Source organism: Typopeltis vanoorti, chromosome 17, assembly GCF_054136105.1.
Source record: "Typopeltis vanoorti isolate ZY-2024b chromosome 17, IOZ_Tvanoo_1.0, whole genome shotgun sequence".
NCBI lineage: Eukaryota > Metazoa > Arthropoda > Arachnida > Uropygi > Thelyphonidae > Typopeltis > Typopeltis vanoorti.
Genome location: NC_143565.1, coordinates 21,444,131 through 21,460,209, shown reverse-complemented (window position 1 = coordinate 21,460,209; position 16,079 = coordinate 21,444,131). Strand labels below are relative to the sequence as shown.

The following is a 16,079-nucleotide window of genomic DNA, read 5'->3' as shown; positions in this document are numbered from 1 at the left end:
GATAGGCCGTTGATATGAATTTCAATGTGAGCGTGGATATTTTGTGAGTCCTTAAGTGCAGCTATTTTCTTCCCTTGCGAGAACAGCATCTTACTTATTGGAGGTACGAATTGGCTTGGGAAAAAGTTGCTTTTTCTTTTTTTTTCCGCAAGGTTTTTGGAAAATCGGATCCCTAAATGCCATAATAGAGTATTTTACGGGATGGGATTAACATAAAAATAAGAATTTTTTAAAAATTTTAGAATAAATAATATTCTAAATTCTAATATTTAGAATATTCTAATTTTTGAACCCTTTAGAATGTTTTTTTTTTCTTTCTTTCTTAATCAGTTGTCGTTGTTCTTTCTATAAGAAAATGGAGACAAGCATTCTTTCTGTGATCATTTTTCTATGTTTCTATTTACGACTTCTTAAGATCTATGATACAAATGTTTTTCTTAGTTCATACCCTGTCAATGAAGAAAGACGACCTTTTGACCCCCTAAAAAAAGCCAAACCCTTCTATTACTTCCCTCATTAAATGCATGGCGAACCACTTGAGAGTCATTAGCAACATTGCAGACCTTCAAGAGAGGGTTTTAATTACTCCGTAACAAGCCCAGTTTACTATTAATTATCGCTATGACCCAGGGGGGTCACGTGACATTTTTATCTGCGAATAGCCAGGATGCAGTTAGGACAAAAATCAAACCCCGTTTTGAGACGACGTGTTTTTGATGTTAATCAACTGACATCCAATATTCCATGGATAACAGAAGACCTCGCTGAGTGACCTCGAGAGAATGCGATAAAGGCTGCAAAATTGGTTCTTTTTTCGTTTTTTTTTCTTTACTTCCTGGTAACTTTATTCATTTGAATATCGGAAGCGCTGATTTCAATTAAGATTTGAGTGTCTTTCTTTATTCTTTTTTTTTGTACTGCCACTTCTTTACCTTACTGTCTTCGTTCTTCTTTGTCTCTCTTTATGTTCAGCTGTCTTGTCTTTGTTTGCATTCTTTTTCTGTCATTCATTTATCTTTTTTTTTTCTCTCTATTTTTCTCTCGTTATAATCTCTTTGTCTTCCCATCCAAGCTCTTCCTTTTTTTTTATCTCTTTTTAGTTATATTTTGTTTATTTGTTTTCACACTTTGTTGTCTGTTTCTATCTATCCTGTTTCTCTTATTTTTCTGTCTTCTTTCTTTTCCCATGTTTTATTCTTCCACTTGTCTCTGTTTTATTTATTAGCTAAAAGATAACTGTAACTCTAGCGACTGGAATGCAACTATACATTTTTATAGTTTCTTATTCCTTTGTATTCTTTTATAGCGTCGTTTTTTTTTTTTATATTCTGTCTTTCCTTCTCTTTTCGAACTTTCGCTCACTCACTTACTTGTTGCTATCCGGTTCAGAGCCTGTTTCTCATATAGGTCGAGAGCATTTGCCGGTTGGTTGGCTGCACTCGAGTAAGCTGCGATGCTATCATAAATAAAGGTTGCAACATCCGGACAAAGTTTTACTATTTCTTAGAAGAAATAAATCGACAAAGACCGCACTCTACAATTGGTAACGGTGACTTCTCGCTCTACCATGACCTCTACTACCGACCCTTCTGGCATTTCGACACGAGTCTTATTTTTGCATCAGAAGTAATCCCAATTACGTGCGTACTGTCCTACCACCTTGTTTTCCCTTCCAACTTGGAAAAAAAAAAAAAAAAATGAATCACCTCAGGAAGGTACCTTAAACAACTTCAGAGAATGCCCGAAGCTACGGTGTCACCCGACTAGGTCATAGGCACGATTACTCTAGAAAAGTGCCACCAATTGCTCAAACACGTACAAGAAAGGCTTAACTACAAGAAATAAAAATTATATATTTCTTAACATTCGTATTCACAAGTTCTTGCTGTCTTGTTTGCTAGTCTAGAAACACACTTTAGTAACGAAAGAGTGTAAAAGACCAAAAATATGAATTTTGTTATCAATTTGGTCTCGAACAGCAAGACCAAAGTTATGTCGAATGATCTTTGCCAACAGTACGTTGGAAATCTCCACAAAATCGGACATGGTTACTATGGAAATGTCACCGTGATTGCACTTTTACACGCAGACACACACTGATATCGAGTCACTTAGTCTGATTGTCTTTGACCAAAGTGATTATCGCACCAATTTACACCCTTCATACTAGTGGCGGCCGGTGAAAATTTTAAGTGGGGGTTCTGCATATACAAAAAAAAAAAAAAAAAAAAAAACCACTAATCAGTAACCAATGTATTAATAAATACATTTATTAATACATTTATTAATACAAAATATTTTACCCTCACCACGAACAAATACCAATAATAAAAGTTTCGTATCTCACAGAAATAACGCGCGCAAGCATACGATACACTGCCCAAACGTGCAGTGTCGGAATCACTTGTAACGTGCAATGGGAAGCACAAACGAATATCGGCGAGTCTAGCTGCAATTGGCCTAACGTGATAATTCTGACACTGCGTTTTATCGCAGTGCATTTGTTTCGTAATCTAAAGCGTTAATCGAACAATTTCAATTATTAACTATTCAATCAATGTCGAAACATAAGCTGTAACCTTTAACATGTTGTATTGCATTTATATAATGTTGTAAGCATTGTTATTGCTTATCAACACAAGCAAAATTTAATTTTTTCGCTTTTTTCCTTGGGGGTACTGCAGTGTAGCAGTGCTTATGTACGGGTTGCCACTGCTTCATACTCACTGTAAATGGCTTCGTGTGCCATTAGTTCTTTTTCTTCATTTTAAGAGAATCCACAAGATTTATCGTTGACACATTGAAGAAATACGATGAAAGAACGATACAACTAATGCAAGAATGCAAAAAAGAAATCTTACGTGGGACATGATTATTCCCCAGAATACGTTATGTAGACTTTTTCTTTATTTTTACTATTAATAAGACCTTATGTAAAGATCAGATATTAGCCTACTTGACACAGTTGAAAATAGGGTAGAAAAGAATTGATATTTATTTTTCAATTAATTAGAAATAACTGATTAAACTGGGACAATAATTTGGATCATTATAATAAGATGGGAAATATTTTATGAAGCACATAAATTATTATCATCCACTAACTAAACATCTTTCGGTACACATGCTGGAATGGTCTATAAGTGACAGCTGACTGGAGTGAGAGAACGAAAAAAAAAAAAAAACCTGAAGGAAAGTAAAACTGAGTGGAGAGAAAACTGAAAAGCAAGAGATCAAACTAAAATGGAGAAAGAAAGAAAGATACAAGGAGAAAAGATAGAGAGAAAGGGAAAGAGAAATATGGTGGGAGAGAAAAAGAAAGGAAGAAAGAAAGAAACAAAAGAGAGAGAGAGAGAGAGAGAGAGAGAGTGATAAAATACAAATAGAAATAAAAAAAAGAGACCAGAAAGAGATAATAGCATAAAACAGCGAAAATAGAACTAATATAAAACTGTAATCTCGATTTCATTCATTCAAATCACCCAACTTGGATTCTTGAAATGATTGTTGTATTTTGACCATTCACTGAGTTTGTTATTTGCTGAAGAATCAGTTCATTACGGTGCTTCGTGCCATGCAACGAGTCACATGTTTGTAGATAGTATAAATTGGAGAAATGTGATGCAGGCGCGAATTCTCCATGCTTGCTGCGCAAGCTCATTAATTGAGAAAGAAGTACTATTTATTTGTTAATAAATGCATGCATTTATAAGCATTCCATTTAGGCTTTTATTTTTATAGACAGAAGACGTCTTAAGCTTGCGCGGCAATAATTGAGCTTTGCGTTGTGTATCAAAGGCCGATGCTTGCTCGTCTAGTCAAGCCACCTTGGCTTGCTTGGTTGTAGGAGCTTCCAGGTCCTCGCAGCAGCACTGTGATTTCATGCGCGCGCATAGCCATTTCAAGTCGTCTCACTCTGTTGTAGTCAACATAGCTCTAGCCAGTGAGCTTCAGCCAGCCTTTACAAGTGTGCGTGTTGCTTGGGAAAATTAAGTTACCACCAACTTTTTATGACGATGTTATTGACCAGTTCATAAAGAAGAACCGTAGGGTAGAATTTGTATTCAAGTAGCTAAATTGAAGAAGATAGAATATCATTTGTAAAATAAATGTTGTATTTGTATGATTAAATGTGCATAAATTTCTAAATACATAGTTTTAAATGGTCAGTAATTCATTATTCCGCTAATCAGACTTCAATCACACCTCTCACTCCCGGAATGATAACAAGAGCAAGCGTGAATTTCAAGACCAGCATTCGCCCCTGATATGATGCTCCGAAATTAATGCAACTGAGTCTGGGTGGAATGGCTGCGAAAAGGGAGCTGACAGAGTTTAAAAGAAGTGTGATAGAATGCCATATTGCAAGCCTATCTATTCAGCAAATTATCGTAGAATTGGGACATCCCAGGTCAACAGGCAATGATACCATGTTGAGATGGAAGCGTAGTGAGTCAACTGCAGGTACTATCCGTAGTGAACATCACACTCACCAAACACTGACTGTAGGAGATGCTACGAAGGATAATGTGTAAAAATTGCCATTTGTCGGCTGACACGTTGAATTCGAAGCTCCGGGCATCGACTGGAACATGAATCTGTACAAAAAACAATCAGAACACAAGTTCACTACATGGGTTTCCATGAGGGGACTCAACATGCAAGCCCCACATTACCCGAACCAACATGAGCGTCGTCTTCAGTGGTGCAAAGCGCGTGTACAGTGGGACGTGGAAGCTTGGACATAACACAGGTGTCCATGTAAAGCGATGAATCACTCTACACCTTCTATCGAACAGATGAGGGTGCGTCGGATGGCCGGTGAACATCTCTTACCAGAGTGCATAACCCAAACTATGAAATTCGGGGTAGCGGTGGGATGGTATGGTCCTATTTTTGCTTGTTTGGTCTCGGACCTCTGTCTGTGGTACCAGTAACATTGAACCAGTAATATTTGAACATTCAGGCCAATGCCATGCTTCCTACTGTGTGGCGTTTCTAAGGAAATTGTCAAACATCACCACACTTGACTGGCCTCTCCCAGAGCCCTGATCTCAACCCTATTGAACATCTGTGGGATGAACTGAATCGTCGGGTAAGGTCAAAGATCACCCACCCCACCCCACAACAGTCCAGGACCTCATTACGTAAATGTACAGGAAAAATGGTCCAAAATTCCCATTGATCGCTGTCGTACATTTGTGGAAAGTATGTCCTGTAGGCTTGCTACAGTCATCACAGCAAAAGAGGTCCTACATGTTATTAAGGTGGGCTGCTTGTTTGTCACACTATGGTGTCTGTTGACTTCTTTCGCAGGGTATATATCTTTCCTCATTTGACAGCTGTAATAGATTTTCCCTGATATTAATATTATATGAGCTTGAGATGTATTAATTATATTCAATATTATTACGAGTCACTTTGAGTTTTCAGTGATTAACACTGATATCATAGGAAAGTCGTGTATGACTAAACTAGCCTAAAATAACCTTTTTTTTTTTATTTATTAAACAAAATACTTTATACATTCCTATACGATATCCATCAAGCCTGCGTAAGTTTTGTGTGTTACGTTTACGGAGTATAACTTTCCTTCTTGTTGCAGCTCATGATAAAAAAAAAAAAAAAAAAAAAAAAAAAAAAACATCGGCTGTAAAAAAAAAAAAAAATTGTTCGCAATTTGTTTTAAAATGTTCCTTTTCGCGTCCTTTCAGATAGTTCTCATGTCGGTTCTGAACAGTTACCGGTGGATGATATCTACGAGGATGTCCTCTTGTGCAACTTATTGTGATTCTCTGGGTCTAGTTGAAATAATTTCCGGGGAGAAGCTGGGATTATTACCTTGTTTATGTGAAACTTGCATAAGATGATCCAACCTTAACGTTTAACAGTCACTTATTTACAGTATAAACATCGCAATGACATCTGGTGTCAAAGAATAAAACATTGCATTTTTTTTGCCACTTGAGGAGACGAAAGAAACTAGCAATACACCCACTCGTACTATCTTCGTGCTGTCAGCATCATCTGGCGATGGGTATTAAATAAGCTATTAACCTCAAAAGGTTATCTCCCGGGGTGATTTATTCTGGGAAAAAACTTCTGTGAAGTGGGTGTTGTCAGGCTCGTGATACAAAGAAGTAGACAGTTCGTCAACAACTGCATTGAGCACTTGAGGAAACAGCCGAGAGAGAGAATACTCGCAGGATGTTAGACAATCTTCCGATTTTGTTTCGTTATATGCGTATCAAATATCGTCACAATGCTGAAATAAACTCCGGCGTATGATGCACACTTGTTACCAAGGCAACAAGAGCATTTGGAATATTCTGGAATGTTCATTTCACATGATTCGAATGTTGTCATGACAACTCAGAAAAAAAAAAAACGTTTTCCGTGTTCATTTCATTTGTAATTTTCACGCAGTTGCTATGACAACGTTAAGAATAAAATTATTTTTGCTTGGTTCATTTCACGTGGTTGCCACGACAACTGCAACAATGGAGCGCGTGTAATATTTGCTAGGCAACAATGGACAAGAAAAGGAAACGCATTTTCATATGGGCTATGCAAAACGTAATTTCCATATGCTTCAGACTAATTGTTATAAATTTAGAGATATATTTTATCGCTTATATACCTCATAAATATACTTGAAACACAGCCATTCGAAGAACTGCTCTGTCCTCCATACTTACCCTGTTGTATAATAGACGATATATTTTTTATATTTATTTTTGGTCTTATCAGCTCAGCTAACCAACCAGTTTGATGAAGGTCTCTGTCTAGACGAGCCCATTTTCAACTGATATATATATTTCTTTCTAATGATATTATATCACTGTAATTGTGTTCTTAAAGTGACAGACTTCATCAAAGCAAGCGAAAGGCTGCAGTTTAAAATCTCAAGGCATGGATGCTAGTTAAGCTTTTTTAAGAGAGTGCGTTCGTATTGCTTTAATATGATGCTTGATCACGTTTCTATAGAATTTTTTTTTATCATTTGCATGGACGCATACCAGACAGCAGACAGATAATTGCATAGTTCAGTTTCTAAATAGAGGGTATTAAATATGTTTTTTTTTTTTATTATGCACACATTTACTTCTATTTTAGCCATATAAAGTATTGGAAACAAACATTTATTTGAAGTTTTATCAATAAACTGACTTACAGACCTTCAAAAAATTCTCTTATAATAATCAGTACTTTTTTTCTCAATCTGGTGTCCTGCTCTTACTACAGCAGAAGGCAATACCTGATGAACACGAAGAAAGCCAGCGATTAATCACAGTAATGACTGTTCATCCTTTTGTAATGCTGGACCGGCTAGTTTGCCAGGACAGCAACGCAAAACTACTTCCACCTGATGGTATCCATTAAAATTACTAACCTTAGCAAAAAAAGGTAGTTTTAATAACAAATCACTTTATTTTTGCGAAGAATTAATCAAATTAATTAGCCTAGAATAAAAATAAAATGCAATAATTAATCCGCTACCTCTTTTTAATTTAATTTTTTTAATGATTTCAATTCGCATTCGAGAAGGAGGGTACGGCAAACAACTGCCGCCATCTTGTGATCTCCATTCCGACCACTGTATATTATCTAAAACAGTGTGAGGTCTACTCTCGATTTTCTTGAGCAGATAAATAAAAAAATAAAAAAAAAGAAGGAAAGAAAAGAAGAACTCTCATATATTTTAGAACCGTGTTTTGTGAAGTTTACCCAAATAGCTATCAACTGCGCTTCATGCTGTTCACACATCTGCCCGAATTTGAAAAACTGATCCCCCCCCATTAAATACATATATAGTTTTCCATGCAGAGTACTGTATTTCTTGATAAAAAATAATAATAATAAATAAATAAAATAAAAACTGAGTGAAATTGTATAGTATTTAAAACACTAGTAAGACGATGCGAGCGTTTAAAATAATTAAAAGCAGTGAAAGGAAACTCACTCTTTTGTTATAGAAAAATATCGCATTAAATCGTTTAACTCATTCTGATCACTAAATTAAATAATTTTTATTTGTAAACTAGATTCATTCCCCATAGTAATCACTTAAGTTGTTTTTTTTTATTTCTTGTCATTGTATCAAACAATTATTATTATTATTATTATTATTATTATTATTATTATTATTATTATTATTATTATTATTATTATTATTATTATTATTATTATTATTATTATGTCATAAATTGCAACTATTTCGTGAACAGCTAAAATCGCAAATAATAACAATCATAATAATAAAAAAACTCCACACAGAGATCGTTTAGTTTTCAGCAAACAATAAAAATATAACTTGTGCATTATTTGGGTTGCCAAGACAATAGTAGAAAACTGTACATTTTTTTCGTGTTGATATCTGTAATCAACTAACACAGATATCATTTGGTTTCAACAAAGAATAAAAATATAACTTTTGCATTGTTTGGGTTGTCAAGACAACGGTAGATTTTTTCCGTGTTGATTTCTGTAACTATCACGGAAATCGTTTGGTTTTCAACAAAGAATAAAAAATACAACTTTTGCATTGTTTGGGTTGCCATGACAACGGAAGTTCACGTTCATTTCTGTAATTTTTATTGGTTATCAAGCCAATAATGAAAATGAATATATCTTAGGTTGTTTATTTTAACATGATAACAATGAAACATCACACAGCGAACATATTTATCACTCATTGCAATTTTAAGTGAAGTTATATTAAAATATTTCTCATTCGTTTTGTATATCTTATAATAGAAAAGTGTGCATAAAAATATTGAATTATATTTAGAATAAGCATTTTGTTTCGGGTTAGCAATGTATTTATATAGATTAAATGATACAGTAAATTACTATCGAATTAATTTACTTGTTTTTCATAGAACGGTTATGCAACTAAGGTTTCCATTATTAGTAGTATTTTTCTATTGAAATAAAAGCAATGGAAACTTTTAATTTGAAAAGAAAATACAAGCCATAGTTTTCTTGTCTTCGTCTCAAAGCTTTAAACTTATCGACTTCGTCTTTCTAGCATAATAATGCTTACTTTCAGAGAAATAGCGTTGTATAATCGGATTGCAAGCGCAACTTCCCACATTCTAAATGCCATTTCGACATCATTCTGACTCATCCAAGAACTACCAGAAAAATATTGCGCTTAAGATAGTGGGGATTGCTATTAAATCATATATATTACCCCTAGTGGGATATGACTCACGATTTCTGCGTCACAGTTACCATAGTTAAATAAGGTTCATTTGCTCAGACTAAATCCCACTTGTACCACCTAGAAAACGTCTGGACAATTAGACATAAATAAAATTTTGTACAGAAGTAGCAGATAACAATATAGGTACGAAATTCCCTCATTTTTTGTTCTGTTAAATAAGAATTCTTCAAATCGGGTTTGTTTGAATTATTAGGTATTCTGAGAATAAATACCTAGTCAAAAATTTGAATCCCACATGAGTATTTTATGGATCCCTGTACTTTTTTTTATTATTATTGTTCTTTACCTAAGCTGAAGATATCGATCCATATATGATTAGCGGATTATCGTTTAGCCAAAGGCATTCTTGATGGTTCTGTTACACTACCTCGTGTTCTTCTGTGAGAAGTAGCTACCTTACGATTTAACCAATGTTTATACACTTTTGCGTTGACAATCATGTTGAGTTAAGGGGTTTGTCTAGAAAATAATGTTCTTCCTTTGGTTGTTCCCCTTGTAAATACATTCTACATAATGAAGTCTTATTGGAAGTCAATTAGGTCATTCGATTTCGAAGTGGAAGTGCTGATTTGTGTTTATGTCAACTTATTTACGGTAATATCCAACGTTTCATGCATTTTCTTAGGTGAAGGAATTCGAAATAAAGAACAAGTGGATTGAATCTTTTCCTCATAAAGATGGATGCACATTGCATATCTCTCTGCCAAAATATTCTCAGACTAAAATGATAATTTATGCAAATGCACCGCCATTTTGAACTATTTCTTTATTGCATTGAATTTTTATTACTAATCAACGGTTGTACCTCCCATACGGATGAAAAGACCTAGGTCCAAATCCTGTTGCATTAAATTTTTATTAAATTTTTGTTATTACAGATATCAAGAGCCTCAGTGGTAAGGTTCCCTTCCCTCACCGATGGAAAGATCCGGGTTCGCATCCCGTCTTAGACGCTTTTCAATAGTTAGCCGATTTTCTATGGAGGTTACAGAGTGGACAAACCAACCCTGAGAATTCATATAACTACGGATAATAATACATTCCCCTAAGGGAAGCAGTGTAAATGTCTGTAAACCTCTAACCAGAAGATTTTTACATATAAACAGAAAAAGAAGAAAAGAACAGAAAAATGTAAAGAAAATTAGACTTCCCTCAAAAAAAACAAAAAAAACAAAAAAACGGAGCACTTCCATAGATATGTTCTATCACGTTTTGTGCCATCGTGTTTTTTTTATCCACAAAATGAGCGTCACTCGATTTAATGATTATTTCTTAGAACTACTGCGAAAAAAGATAATTACTATTCTAATTTTTCATCGCATTTTTTCCTACAGCTAATAATTTAACCCCCTGAAGCTAGCGCTAACCTAGAGTAGCAACTATTCTCAGTGGAAATTTCCAGACTTGCAACTGGTATTGCATATGTATTTTTTTTTTTTTTTCGTTTTGTTTTGACTCGCCATAAAACAATTTTCTACTGACAGTACTCAGTCCGAAAGTACAGTCTAAATAAAAATGTGCCATATGTTTGTAGAGTACGTTTTCCTCGACATTGCTTTGTATAATCTCTGTGACTAAAGCCATTATTTGAATTAAAGTTCTCTATTTTCCTTATGGTGCACATTTAAGTTATATATATATATAATTTTTTGTCACTGACAATCTTGCTAAAATTAGATAGTTCAGTATTTACTTCATACACCAAAATATCTTTCAAATAAATTCTAATGAAAAGACGCCGATTGCTAAAATTTCGCATTTTCTATAAATCAACATATTTTGCACGCGCAATAGTTTCCTAGCTAGAAAACACATCCTGGTTATTATATAACATCTGGTATCTTGTCAATAGACACGAGATGCCTGTTTCTGTGGGTTGGTATTTGAACAACTACGTCATCGGTATGTTTATTTAAAATGATGGTTTTTGCGTCTAAATAGACGATTCAGGTTTCTACTCAACTATCGTATCTCGTAGCTAGCCATTTTTTATTCTTGCATGGCTGCTTTGATATGAATGTAGTCCATTAGGGCCTTTTAATCTCTTTGAGTAAGTGGGATTTTGTGCTTTGTTAATTTAATAAGGGTATTATCCAAGCAGAATCACAGTTTAAAATAATTACCAGCAATCATTTTTAATACAAAGAAAATTATGCTGATAAAAGCTTCAAGTCCCAAAACTATTGCTATCCCTCCGTGTTTTTTTTTAACTCATTTACCTTCGTTAGAGTAATGTGCACGACTTTTATCTGCAAATCGTGGAGGACAACTTCAATAGCCTTCTGACGTCACACGTCACGAACAAAACAGGATGTGATGTAACAAGGGGCGTGGCTACGCTAACTATGTATAAGTCTTCATGGGAGAAAAAAATGAACAATCTGAGAGTTAGAAGCAAATTGGCAAGATTTTTGCAGAAATATTAGGAAATATTAGATTTTTCGAAATATTTTGCAGAAATATTAGAAAAAATATTGGAGTCAGAAATGGCTGAACTTAGCTTCTGTAATTTTAAGATTAATCTGTTTCATAAGATTATATATATCTTACGATAGCATTTGCACCTAGTTCAATTCAGTATTAACATATGGGCATTATAGGTGTTCATAAAAATATATCGAACACCGAAAATGTTTAATATTTTGTTACCTGCGCCATCTAGTGCACAAAGTATGAAATGATATCACGTTCTTTATATATTTTGTTTGATCTAAACTGGTAACTTTTGTACAATTTCAATTTTTTTACATTTTTTTTATTGCTTTATTTTTCAGGTGTGCGAAATCTTCAAAATCAATCGCTGTCGAAGTGGATCTCACCGGTATTAGATTTTAGAGGAAAACGACCTCCATAACTAACGGAAGTGTTAGGAGTTCATGTTTTCTGAGTGGGCACCAGCGAATGGTCATAACGCCGAGAAGGACACGTTAAGAGAAAAACCAGGATAAAAAAAAAAAAAAAAAAAAAGAGAGGGAAAAAAATAGGTGAGAAAACCAATTGTATAATATCAGATTCCTTCTAAAAGTAACGGCGCGTGACTGCCACTGCAATAAAAAAAAAGAGATATTCATTGTTATAGAGCTTTGACCTGTTCTCAGGTTACCATAGCAACAAAAGGAAAATTTCATTGTTATGAAGTTTCATGTAGAAATACTACAAGTTACCATAGCAACAAAAGTGGGATTTCTTTGTTCTAAATCTATGATCGCTTAGCATTTACTATTGTAATTAGCTTAGCAGTTACTATTATAATTATGCTTAGAATATCCTACAATTAATCGATATTAACTGCATAAGAAGTACAGCTGTCCGATAAATTAGTACACTACATTCAACAGCAAATTAAGAATTATTTCTAGACAACCATTAGCATCACTTAACTAGATTTTTGTTAACAAAATATAGGCATTTATTTATTTTTTAAAAAAACATTCAAAAATATAAAGACCTTCGTTTAGTTAACAAATATCTAGTTGAGTACTGTTAATGTAGATATAAGCTCAAACTATGGGGAGGAAAAGAATATCAATAATAGCAGATCAAAGAGCAAATATAATTCTAAACAATATAATAAATAAATAATAAAGCATTGGAATTGCGACTATTTATTGATTATAGCAGTGTTTCTCAACATCTTGTCCCCCCCGTGGGGCGTACGCCCTACAGGGGGGGACAATATGAATATTTTGGAGGGCAATTAGAAAATGATGTTGCAACCCTGACTTTCCTAGAAAAAAAAGCTGACATCACCAGTACAGCAGTCAACATAAATACAGTATCAAGAAGAACTCTCAGAAAAGCAAAAATGATGAGACTATTAGAACTTTATTCAACATAAAAGGAACAATGGCATGGCTTTCTGACGAGACAGAAACGAAATTCAACTAGTTTTGCAAAAAAAATAAATAAAAAATACTGTTGCCCTTCTCGTCGTCATATTTAGTTGAATGTGGCTTTAGTGCTGTAAATGACTTGCTACTGAAAAAAAAAAATCAGCTGGATATCACAAACTATGGGGATTTGAGACTGAAAAGGACTAAATTAGTACCTCAAATAAAAACTCTTTGCAGCAGACATCAAGCTCAAGGATCGTATTAACTTGGATTTTATTTTCCCGAGTTCAGTTCGATTTATGTTTTATGATATACAAAGTGTAATATAAAATTTATATTCATTGAAGAAAGTCAAATTAAAAACAGTTTTACCTATGTTCCTTTTTATATTTAAAATATATGTTTATATTATACTCTTTCAGAACTTGGCTGACTATTATGCTGGGGGGGGGGGGTATCAAAATCTTTGAGGCGTTGAGGTGAGGCATGATCCAAAAAACGTTGAGAAACACTGAATTATAGGAAATTTCCCCAGAAAAATAATGATTTAATTATTTTTTATATTAAAAAAAATGGTTAGATTTAGAATTTAAAACTAGGCGAACTGTGAATTGTGTTCTTCGGCCGATTTGTCTGTTTTGCTAGGTAAAACTCTCCCATTCGGTATGATACCAACTAATTAATTCTCAAAAGCCCTGTAAATGTTCCTCACGAGTCTTACGAGACTCGAACCTAGTTTTTTTGTTCATCCTATCTGTGTAAATATGTTAACACTTGAGAAAAATATTGAGGAAGGAATATGAAACACTTGGAATTTTAAGGTAAACTTGGTAATGAAACACGTAAAGGAGATTATAAGTGTATATCTTAAGGAGATAAATCCACTGAATAGAAATGATATTTTTACATTCTATCAGGAATAGCATACCAGAAGACGCAATGATAATTGATGATGGATTACACTTAAAGAAATATTATTTTTGCACCAGAGGATAGGATCAATGGAATAAACACCTTAAAATATTGCGGGGGTGGATACTCGAAAGAAATTTATAGTCCATGATTATATGAAGGATAACTTTCAGATAATGTTCGCCAGAGAAAATCAATGTTATTTTATTCTTGTTCTGACATTATTGCCATACAAGCTATCCTGTATATTTTGATGTTTCCTGCTTCAATGTAGATAATTTTTGATCCTTGACGTCCCACATGACCTTCTCTTTAACCAACTAAATAAGAATGCTATTTAAATTGAACGATTAAGCAATCAATTGTATGCTTATCTATACTAATGCAAAACTGGTACCGACCAAAGAAGAAATATTCCTAAGAGCAACGATGACCTCAAAGTGAAAAGTTGGGAAATACCCAGAATTCTTGGAACATTCTACCCACAGAGTTCCGCATTAATTTCCAAGGAAAAAAAGAATGTATCAACATCTTAAGTCAGAAGAGAGGCATCAGTGAAAAGCCCTAAGGAAAAAAAAAAAAAAAACAGTCGTTACGTAGCAGGTGGATGGAAAATAAATTAAAAGCGCAATAGAATGAGACAAAGGAAAAAGTACAGCACTGAAATCCTTGTTAGATATGCAGGAAATACGTCATAATGTGATTTGACCAGGTTGCTTTGTTATCCTGCGCACTAGACACTTTGGCGCACCTAAATGATAGGTAATGAGGAAGTACGCCGAATTTCTAAGTATTGTGTGACTTACAGAATTTCAAAACGTCTTTAAGTGATGGAATATTGACCCTAACTATACCCTTCAGAATTTAAATCGCGCAATTTATTAAAGATGTCATTTTGGAATCAGTTTTCTCAATAAAAACTAAACCTAACGGGTTACGCATTTCTTTCTTTTTTTTTTTTTTTTTTTAATCCCGAACTTCCCGAGGATATCAGAGCAATTAGGTACTTGATGCTAGCGCCAAATTACTCAAACGTGCTTATCCAGGATGTTTTCCTATCTGCGAACCATTAGTCTAGAAAGCACCCTATGTGATAGGCCGCTAACGGTCTCTGAGCGGCTTCACCTGGTTCTGCCTAGACAGAACAAGCGATCTCTCCCGCCCCCATCTCTAACATTCCGACACACTTGACCCCTCATTTCTGATGACGTAGTGACAAATCCCCATAGTAACAAGTCCCTTTTCTATTAGGGGGGAATCTATTAAGGGGGATAAACGTTAGAACGTCTTATAAAGACTACTGATAGTGACTTTGCCTTCTGATCGCGTGTGTGTGCGAATGAGGTGACACTTAGAGAAGCTTGTAGTGAGGGAAGCCATCTCTAAGATCACAGTAACAGTCCTTGGATGTTGGTAAGAGACTTTGAAATTACAGTTATTGACATTACGTTAAAATTGTATGGCATTCATATAATGTTAATTTTTGTTAAGCCTAATTATAATAATTATCCATGTATTTGTATAGCAGTTAGGCTTAAAGTTCATTCATAAACCTATGCATGTTTAATCTGTATCGCTAACTGAAATGAATATTTATTCCAAATAATTAATATTTAAGTCCGTGAAATGTTTAAATAAAGTACTGTATACTTTAAACGTAAAAATCCTAAGGAGTACTTTTAACCTTGAGTTTATCTTATTACTATACACTATTGAAGCCGTATTCGTGAATATATTTGATTTTAAATCTTTCTTATCAGCATATTTTATCACTCACTATTCCCGTAATGCTAATAAATCTAATTTTACACCTATCCATGACACAGACATTCGGGGATAATAAACTGACTGTCGCATGTGTTCGGTGCTTTTCTCGCTTACAGGAAGTCCGAAAAGAGCGAAGCATAGAAACAAGCCATAAGTGTGTTCCGAACAATATAAATGATCTTTTTTTTTTATATTTAAATAGCACAACTTTTTTTGTCGTGAGATTAAAAAACGGAAAAGCCAACACTAAACTCATTGTCTGGATTTCTATGAGCTGCCTTGTTGACTTTTACTGACGAGGTCATGTAATAGGAGGGGATCCGATTGCACCTGTTCGT

The 16,079-nt window shown here is 34.3% G+C and overlaps 1 protein-coding gene across 2 annotated transcripts in view; it reads left to right on the top strand.

Annotated features, from left to right (window-relative positions):
- Positions 1-16,079, top strand: part of LOC150097217 (G protein-activated inward rectifier potassium channel 3-like) — a 64,857-nt gene that overhangs the window by 16,114 nt on the left and 32,664 nt on the right. The window contains exon 2 of one of the 2 annotated variants that reach the window (XM_090406884.1): positions 12,004-12,213. The gene's annotated coding sequence lies outside the window, so the exon portion shown is untranslated. Of the gene's footprint in view, positions 1-12,003; positions 12,214-15,263; positions 15,388-16,079 lie in introns of those variants that run through there. The other variant, XM_090406885.1, reaches the window with a different exon arrangement.